The sequence below is a fragment of the Rhinopithecus bieti genome, unplaced genomic scaffold (assembly GCF_001698545.2).
Source record: "Rhinopithecus bieti isolate Rb0 unplaced genomic scaffold, ASM169854v2 scaffold_36840, whole genome shotgun sequence".
Lineage (NCBI taxonomy): Eukaryota > Metazoa > Chordata > Mammalia > Primates > Cercopithecidae > Rhinopithecus > Rhinopithecus bieti.
In genome coordinates this window covers 1,340,529-1,350,654 of record NW_016816502.1, presented here as the reverse complement: position 1 = coordinate 1,350,654, position 10,126 = coordinate 1,340,529, and positions in this window count along the sequence as shown.

The following is a 10,126-nucleotide window of genomic DNA, read 5'->3' as shown; positions in this document are numbered from 1 at the left end:
AGCTTGAGTTTCCAGTTACTAATCTATGTCTATTCTGAAACCCAGAGCATTTATTTCATTTTTTAATTTCAGCTATCATATAATATATATCATATATATCTCATATCTCAAATGTATCATATATCTCATATATATATATATATATATATATATATATATGTTTTTTTTTTTTTCTTTTGAGAGAGAGTCTTGCTCTTGTCACCCAGACTGGAGGGCAGTGGTGCGATCTCGGCTCACTGCAACCTCCACCTTCCTGATTGAAGCAGTTCTCCTGTGTCAGCCTCCCATGTAGTTTGGATTACAAGCACATGCCACCATGCCCAGCTAATTTTTGTACTTTTAGTAGAGACGGGGTTTTGCCGTGTTGGCCGGGATGGTCTCAAACTCCTGGCCTCAAGCAATCCATCCACTTTGACCTGCCAAAGTGCTGGGATTACAGGCGTGAACCACCACACTTGGCCCATTGTATATTCGTAATGCTCTTTTCAAATATCAGTTGACTGTATATGAATGGGCTTATTTCCCGGCACTTGATTCTGTTCCACTGGTCTATGTGTCTCTTTTTATATGAATACCATACCATTTTGATTACTATAGCTTCCTGCTTGTTTACCAGGAAGTTCGATGCCTCAGCTTTGTTCTTCTTCCTCAGGTTTGCTTTAGATATTCAGAGTCTTTGTTGGTTCCTTATGAATTTTAGAACTGCTTTTTTATATTTCTGTGGAAAATACCATCAGAATTTTGATAATACTGCATCTATAGATCTCTTTGGATAGTGTGAACATTTTAAGAATATTGGCTGGGCGCGGTGGCTCACGCCTGTAATCCTAGCACTTTGGGAGGCCGAGGCGGGCGGATCACGATGTCAGGAGATTGAGACGATCCTGACTAACATGGTGAAACCCCGTCTCTACTAAAACACAAAAAACTAGCCGGGCGAGGTGGCGGGCGCCTGTAGTCCCAGCTACTCGGGAGGCTGAGGCAGGAGAATGGCGTAAACCCGGGAGGTGGAGCTTGCAGAGAGCTGAGATCACGCCACTGCACTCCAGCCTGGGCGACAGAGTGAGACTCCGTCTCTAAAAAAAAGTATATATATATATACTCACACATATATATATAGCCCATTTATATAATAATTTATATATATATATAAATTATTCCAATCCAAGAACATGGCACATCTTTCCATTTATGTGTGTCTTCCTCAATTTCTTTCTTTCTTCTTTCTTTCTCTCTCTCTTTCTCTCTCTCTTTCTCTCTCTCTCTCTCTCTCTCTCTTTCTCTCTCTCTTTCTTTCGACAGAGTCTCGCTCTGTCACCCAGGCTGGAATGCAGTGGTGCGATCTCAGCTCACTGCAAACTCTGCCTCCCAGGTTCAAGCAATTCTCTGTCTCAGCCTCCAAAGTAGCTGGGATTACAGATGCCAGCCACCACACCCAGCTAATGCCTCAATTTCTTTCATCGATATCTTATAGTTTTCAGATTTTTCATCCCCTTGGTTAAATTATTCCTATTTTATTGTTTTTGATGCTATTGTAAATGGTACATTAAACAATACATTCCTAAATAGCACATGGGCCAAAGAAGAAATCACAAGGGAAAGTAGAAAATACATTTCAGATAAACGAAAACAAAACACAATATACCAAAACATAGGATGCAGCTAAAGCAGTGCTCAATAGAAAATTTGTAGATGTAAAGACCTATATTAAAAAAGAAAAGACTCTCAAGTAATGTGCCCGTGTGATTTTCTTCTTTTTATTTAGGATTGCTTAGGCTATTTGGGCTATTTTTTGTTCCAAATAAATTTTAGAATAGTTTTTTCTAATTCTGTGAAAAATGACATTGGTAATTTGATAGGAATTACATTGAATCTGTAGATTGCTTTAGACAGTGTGGACTTTTTAATGATAAATCCATAAGCATGAAATATTTTTTCCATTTGTTTGTGTCATCTATAATTTCTTTCAGCAGTGTTTTTTAGTTCTTGTAGAGATCTTTCCTTCCCCTAGTTAGATGTATTCCTAAATATTTTTGTGTGGTTGTGTGTGTGTGTGTGTGTGTGTAGCTATTGTAAATACACTTGCATTCTTGATCTGATTGTCAGCTAGAATGTTATTGGTGTATAGAAATGCCACTGATTTTTGCACGTTGATTTTTTTATATCCTGAAACTTTACTGAAGTCATTTATCAGGTCTAGGTGTCTTTTCATGGAATCATTAAAATTTTCTATGGATAGAATCATATCATCAACAAAGAGAGATAATTTGACTTCCTCTTTTCCTGTTTGGATGCCTTTTATATATTTCTCTTGCCTGATTGCTCTAGCTAGGACTTCTAGTACTATGTTAAATAGGAGTAGTGAGAGTGGACATCCTTATCTTGTTCCAGTTCTTAGAGAAAATATGTCCAACTTTTGCCCATTTGGTATGATGTCTCACTCTCACCCAGGCTGGCATGCAGTGGCCGATCTCGGCTCACTGCAAACTCTGCCTCCCAGGCTCAAGCAATCTTCCCATCTCAGCCTCCTGAGTAGCTGTACTACAGGCATATGCCCCCAGGCCCAGCTAATTTTTTGTATTTTTAGTAGAGATGGGGTTTCACCATATTGCCCAGGCTGATCTCAAGCAATCCACCGACCACAGCCTCCCAAAGTGCTGGGATTACAGGCATGACCCAGTGTGCCTGGCCTGAATTGCATGGGTTGAAACATTCTTGCATCCCAAGGATAAAGCCCACCTGATTATAGTGAATTATCTTTTTGATGTGCTGCTGGATTCAGTTTACTAATATTTTGTTGAGGATTTTTGTGTCTATGTTTATCAGGAATATTGCCTGTAGTTTTCTTTTTTGTTGAGTCTTTGCCAGATTTTGGTATCAGGATGATACTGCTAAAAAAAAAAAAAAAAAAAAAAANAAAAAAAAAAAAAAAAAAAAAAAAAAAAAAAAAAAAAAAAAAAACTTGTTTCACAGAATGAGTTAGGAAGGAATCCCTCATCTTTTCTCTTATAGTTGCAGTAGGATTGGTACCAGCTTCCTGTATATCTGGTAGAATTCGGCCATGACTCCCTCTGGTCCAGGGCTGTTTTTGGTTGGTAGATTTTCTGTTACTGATTCAATTTTGTAACTCATGATTAGTCTGTTCAGTGTTTCTTTTTTTTTTTAGGTTTTTTTTTTCTTTTTTTTTTTTTTTTGTTTTTTTTTTTTTTTTTTTTTTTTTTTTTTTTTTTTTTTTTTTTTTTTTTTTTTGAGATGGAGTCTTGCTCTGCCGCACAGGCTGGAGTGCAGTGGCCGGCTCTCAGCTCACTGCAAGCTCTGCCTCCCGGGTTCACGTCATTCTCCTGTCTCAGCCTCCCGAGTAGCTGGGACTACAGGAGCCCGCCACCTCACCCGGCTAGTTTTGTATTTTCAGTAGAGACGAGGTTTCACCGTGTTAGCCAGGATGGTCTCGATCTCCTGACCTCGTGATCCGCCCCTCTCGGCCTCCCAAAGTGCTGGGATTACAGGCTTGAGCCACCGCGCCCGGCCTCTGTTCAGTGTTTCAATTTCTTTCTGGTTCAATCTTGGGAGGTTGTGTGTTTCCGGAGAATTATTCGTTTCCTCTAGATTTTCTGGTTTGTGCACATAGAGATGTACATAATAGTCTCAGAGAATCTTTCATATTCTTGTGGGATTGGTTGTTATATCTATCACTGTTGTCATTTCTGACTGTGCTTATTTGGATCTTCTCTCTTTTTTTTTTTTTCCTTTGATAATCTAGCTAGTGGTCTATCAATCTCATTTATCCTTTCAAAAAACCAACTTTTCATTTGTTAATCTTTGTATGGTTCTTCAGGGTCTCAGTTTCATTTTGTTCTGCTCTGATTTTAGTTATTACTTTTCTTCTGCTAGCTTTGGGTTTAGTTTGTCCTTGTTTTTTTAATTCCTTTAGGTGTGAAATTAGGCTTTCAATTTTAATCTTTCTATTGTCTTGATGTAGGCATTTAGTGCTATAAACTTTCCTCTTAACACTGCTTTTGCTGCATTCCAGAAGTTTTGGTACATTGTGTCTCTATTTTCATTTGTTTCAAATAATTTTTTGATTTCTGCCTTAATTTTGTTGTTTACCCAAAAGACTTTCAGGAGCAAATTGTTTAGTTTCCATGTATTTGTGTGGTTTTGACAGTTCCTCTTGGTATTGATTTCTATTTTTATTCCACTGTGGTATAAGAAGATGCTTGGGATGATTTTGACTTTTTTGAATTTACTGTGATTTGCTTTGTGACTGAGAATGTGGTTAATGTTTGTGTATGTTCTTTGTTCATATGAGAATGCACATTCTGTGGTTCTCGGGAGCACTTTGTTTTATTTTTATTTTGTTATTTATTTATCTATTTATTTGAGAGAGGATCTCACTCCGTCACCCAGGCTGGAGTGCAGTGGCACAATCAGGGCTCACTGCAGCCTCAAGCCTCCTGGGCTCAAGTGATCCTCCTGCCTCAGCCCCCACCCCAACTCCGAGTAGCTGTGACTACAGGTGTGTGCCACCATGCCCAGCTAATTTTTTATATTTTTCGATGGAGTTTCACCATGTTGCCCAGGCTGGTCTCAAACTCCTGGGCTCAAGTGATCTGCCCACCTTGGCCTCCCAAAGTGTTAGGATTATAGATGTGAGCCACTGCGCCTGATGGGAGCACTATTCTTGCAGCCCAAAAGAAACAATCTGAGTGGTCACAGTGTCTCATGCCTATAATTACAGCACATTGGGAGGCTAAGGTGGGAGGATTGCTTGAGCCCAGGAGTTTGAGACCAACCTGGGCAACATAGGAAGAACCTGTCTCTAAAAAAATAAATAAATAAAAATAAAAATAAACAACCCAAATGCCCACCAATTGATGAAATAAAATGTGATATACTCATACATGGAAATATTATTTTGCAATTAAAAAAATGAAATGTTAATAAATGAAACAGCATTTATGAGCCTTGAAAATACCACACTAAGTGGAAGAAGCCAGCCACAAAATGCTACATATTACATGATTTAATTTATATGAATTGTTAAGAATAAACAAATGTGTAGATACAGAACATAGACTAGAGGTTTCTTAAGGCTACAGGGATGCCAAGATAGGGAAATGACATCCAAAGGGTACAGGCTTTCATTTTTGAGTTAATAAACATATTCTAAAATTGACTGTGGTAATTGGAGAGGCTTGTTTTAGGCAGGACAAAAATGTTCTAAAATTAGGTCGTAGCGATGGTTGTACAAACCTGTGAATGTACTTAAAAACATCAAATTGTGTACTTTAAATGAGTGAATTAGCATGTGAGGCTTGTGAATTAGGTCTCAATGAAATAATTTTGGCCAGCCACAGTGGCTTACACCTATTAATCCCAGCCCTCTGGTAGGCAGAGGTGGGCAGATCACGAGGTGAGGAGATGGAGACAATCCTGACTAACACAGTGAAACCCCTTCTGTACTAAAAATACAAAAATTTAGCCAGGAGTGGTGGCGCGCGCCTGTAGTCCCAGCTACTCAGGAGGCTGAGGCAGGAGAATCACTTGAACCCGGGAGGCGGAGGTTGCAGTGAGCCAAGATCGCGCCACTGCACTCCAGTCTGGGTGACAGAGTGAGACTCCATCTCAAACAAAAATTTTTTTTTTAAAATGATCAGGCATAGTGAGTGGCTTGCACCTCTAATCCCAACACTTCAGGAGGCTAAAGCAAGAGGATCACTGGAGCCGAGGAGTTTAAGAACAGCCTAGGCAACATAGTGAGAATCTGTCTCTAGTTTTTAAAATTTCAGAATATTTTTCATTATTTTGTTTCAAATATTTTTTCCTGATCCCTGCCTCCTCTAAGATTCTAATTACCTGTAAGTTATAGCTCATAATGTTGTCTACAGGTCACTGATACTCTGTTGATTCTTCAGTCTTTATACTCTTTCTTCCATTTGCATAGTTTCTTTTGTTCTCTTCAAGTTCATGAATCTTTTTCTTTATCAGTATCTAATTTTCTGTTAAGTCTCAGTAAATTATTCACATAAAATATTGTATTTTAAATGCTAGAAGTTTCACTTAGTTCTTTTTTAATATCTTTAATTTCTCTTGTTCTATTCATGTTTTTCTTTAAATATCTGACCACATATACATAAATTATTTTAAAATCCTTTCCTGCTAATTCCATCATCTTTGTCATTTCTGGTTGGTTTCTTTTATAATTAAATTAAATTAAATTAAAAAAAATTTTTTTAAATAGAGGCAGGGTTTCGCCATGTTGCCCAGGCTGGTCTCGAACTCCTGGGCTCAAGTGTTCCGCCTACCTTGGCCTCCAAAAGTGCTGGGATTACAGGCATGAGTCACCATCTGGCCTCTGGGTTGGTTTTTATTTACTGATTTTTCTTCTGTCTAAGGTTCGTATTTCCTGCGTTTATGTTTAGTAATTTTTTACTGGATTAACATTGCAAATTCTACATTGAGGAGTGTTGAATTCTATTATTTTTGTCAATGGATCTAAGACTTTGTTCTGTGAGGCTGTTGGGTTACTTCTGGATCACTATGAGGCTTTCAAAGTGAAAAAGTTTTAAAACCATAAAAGAAAACTTTCTTGGCTGGACATGGCTCACACCTGTAATCCCAGCAGTTTGGCAGGCTAAGGCAAGAGGTTTGTTTGAGCTCAGGAGCTGGAGATAAGTCTGAGCAACACAGGAAGATCTCATCTCTACTTCTAATTTAAAATAAAAATAAAACAGTAAAAAATACTTTAAAAAAAATTTTAAAAATTGTTTCCCTACTCACGCTATACTTCTGATATCAAATGTGTGTGTTGAGGGAGGAAGGGTTCCCACACTAACCAGCTGAGTGTCCTGACATTCCATTCATTTCTATTGATAACACTATCTACCTGGAGTTAGTGTCAGCTCCCACAAGTTAAGTGTTCAGTTCCATAAGTCTGTTCCCACCTCAGTTGCAGGTCCTGGACCACCCAAACTTTTGACCAATCAGACATAAATCGGAGGTTCCCACAACCCTCAAGTTCAATAATTTGCTAGAATGGCTAACAAACTCAGGGATACACTTTACTTAAAATGTTCTGGTTTATTATGAAGTATACAACTCAGGAACAGCCAGATGGAAGAGATGCATAGGGCAAAGTGTGCCTAGCTCATGGGATTTCAGCAATACTCAAAAGAAACTCCTGTGCAGACTTCTGGAGTTCTTTCTCTGCGTAGCTCTCTTCTCTACAGTTGTCTGCCATGCCAATTCCAAATCACCTTCTTGAACTCCAATCTGCTTCTTCAACTCAGTGAGATGACTGTTTTGTGCTTGGGATCCCCCAATCTGTACCTTAGTCTAAAAAGTGTCCCTTGGCCAGGCTCGGTCGCTCACACCTGTAATCCCAGCATTTCAGGAAGCCAAAGCAGATCACCTGAGGCCAGGAGTTTGAGGCTAGCCTGGGCAACATAGCAAGACCCTGTCTCTACAAAAATTAGAGAGGCCATACTAGAAACCAATCCTGGCCAGATGCAGTGGCTCACACCTATAATCCCAGCACTTTGGAAGGCCAAGGCAGGAGGAATGCTTGATCTTAGGAGCTCAAGACCAGCCTAGGCAACATAGCAAGACCTCACCTCTATTAAAAATAAAAAAAAATTAGCTGGGTGGTGGCACAAACCTGCAGTCCCACCTACTTGGGTGGCTGAGGCAGGAGGATCACTTGAGCCTGCGAGATCAAGGCTACAGTGAGCTATGATCACACCACTGCACTCCAGCCTGAGCGACAGAGCAAGACTGTGTCACAAAAATTTTTTTAAATTAAAAAATTAAAAAGAAAGAAACTAACCCTGACAACACCTTGATCTTGGACTTCTGGCTGTCAGAACTGTGAGAAAACAAGTTTCTGTTGTTTAGCCCACCCAGTCGGTGGTATTTTGTTATGACAGCCCTACCTAACTAATACAGCCTCCAAGGAGAAAACTTGAAACATTTTGTTGTAGTTCCTTGGTATTTATCCTTCTCTTGGGGATCAAGGCCCTGCACTGTCTGTTGTCCAATTTCTGAGAGTAGTTGTTTCACATATTTTGTCTACTTCTAGTTATTTATATTAGGAAGGTGAGTCGGGTCCCAATTACTTCAAGTCCCTTTGCAATGTGTTTTTTTAATCTTTTAACTAAATGAGTTTCAGAAATTTCTGAGAAGGGAAAAAGAATGCGGAATTGCAACTCTATCATAAGGGACCCTTGAGAAATCTGCCATCACTGCTCATTATCTTCCCAGAGAAGGACAAGTAAGTGCATCATGCCATCTTGCCTGGGGTGGGAGGGAGCATCCTATATACTGTATACCAGGCAGCCCGTATGCCTTGCTAGATTTCAGCAAGATAAGATATCTAGGTCCTACTTATGCTCGTATTCAATGAGAATATGGAGGTTCTCATTCAGTCCACAAGGGTAATCAGTTTAATTTCTATCATACAGGCTGGGTATGGTGGCTCACGCTTGTAATCTCAGCACTTTGGGAGGCCAAGGCAGGTGGATTACCTGAGGTCGGGAGTTCGAGACCAGTCTGACTGTATTTTTTTTTTTAGTAGAGACGGGGTTTCACCGTGTTAGCCAGGATGGTCTCGATCTCCTGACCTCGTGATCCGCCCGTCTCGGCCTCCCAAAGTGCTGGGATTACAGGCTTGAGCCACTGCGCCCGGCCAACCACTAGGCTCTTTAATTGCAATGAATCTCATATTCTCAGGACAGGAAAAATGCTCCTTAGCCAATGAGCAGAAAATAGATCAGAAAAAAATTTAAATGATATCCAAAGTTTAAAAGCTAAATTGTAAAGATGAAACTAGATTTAAGAAGGGTAAAACTCAGAGGATACAAGGAGAATGTAACCACAAAAGTGAACATTAATTTTTAAATTGAATATATTACTTATAAATTATTAATCCAAGGTCGAAGATGTCTGGAGTGTGATGCTGCAAGTGCCCAGCATGCTTTTGTTGGAACCTCTACCTCTTCATCCTACTCTCTGCCCACCATAGCCTCAGTGCAGACAGATTCACCCCTAAAAGCCAGATCTGATCTTATTCATCATCAGCTCAGAAACTCTCCTTGATTATTATCCATACAGTGCAGTCCAATTCCTCACCTCAGCTGTCAGTGCCCACAGCCTGTTTCCTAGCGTATCTCCCTCAACCCCCACCAATATAGACTACGGTCCAGCCCCCTTCCCTATAGGAATTATCACAGAAACCCTGTGCTTCTGCTTTCTCATCCCTTTCTCATCCTCCTGTGCACTGTCCCCATTTATGGAAAATTATATACTCAAGCATCTAGAACCAATGCCCCCCTCCTGCTCCTGTAGGCCTCATGAGGCTTCTTGTCATTTTGCCGTAACATTTTTGTGATTCTCTCCTCTGCTATGCCATATGCACCTTGAATACAGGAATTGTGCCACACGTCTTCACAACAGTTACCCCCTATGGTACCTAGCACATAGTAATCCCTCCATAAATGCTCTCAAGAAGCTAAATGGAAACAGCATTCTGGAGAAGTTGGAAAATTAAATAGGATTGACTTTCGAACTGTAAATTTGCTTGGTCCTCAGTACAGATTCCAAAGCTATTTCCCGCCCCTCAGTCAGCCTAAGGAAAGGTGAAAGCCCGGAGCATTAACACAAGTTATTTTCATTGTTGGAAGACATTTCTGAAATCTACTGGTCTGGAATGTTAATCACCTCTTACCATCCAACTCATTAATACAAATGCTTTGAAAGAAAATAAACCATACTAAAACCAGTCTTTTCTTTTTTATTTTTTTTTGGTCACATTTCAAAGCTACTTCTCACCATAGCTTCACATTCCCACACAAGTTCAAAGAAAACAGGAAGTGCCCTAGAAACACTGTGAACCCTCTTTCTTTGTGTCCTCTGGGGTAGTCCTCTAGCCACTTCAAGCCTCAAAAGTAGTTCTTTGACTTTTTTCTCTAATCAAAAGAAGAAAAGAGCTAATAAGAGCTATTTCCCTTTGTTGGTTTGTTATCCTTGACAATCTTTCCCACTAAAATGTTTGTTACCTTGAATTTAGCCTTTTATTTCATTATTGGAATGAAAAGCTTCCTCCGTTTTTTGTTTTGTTTTTTTTTTTTTT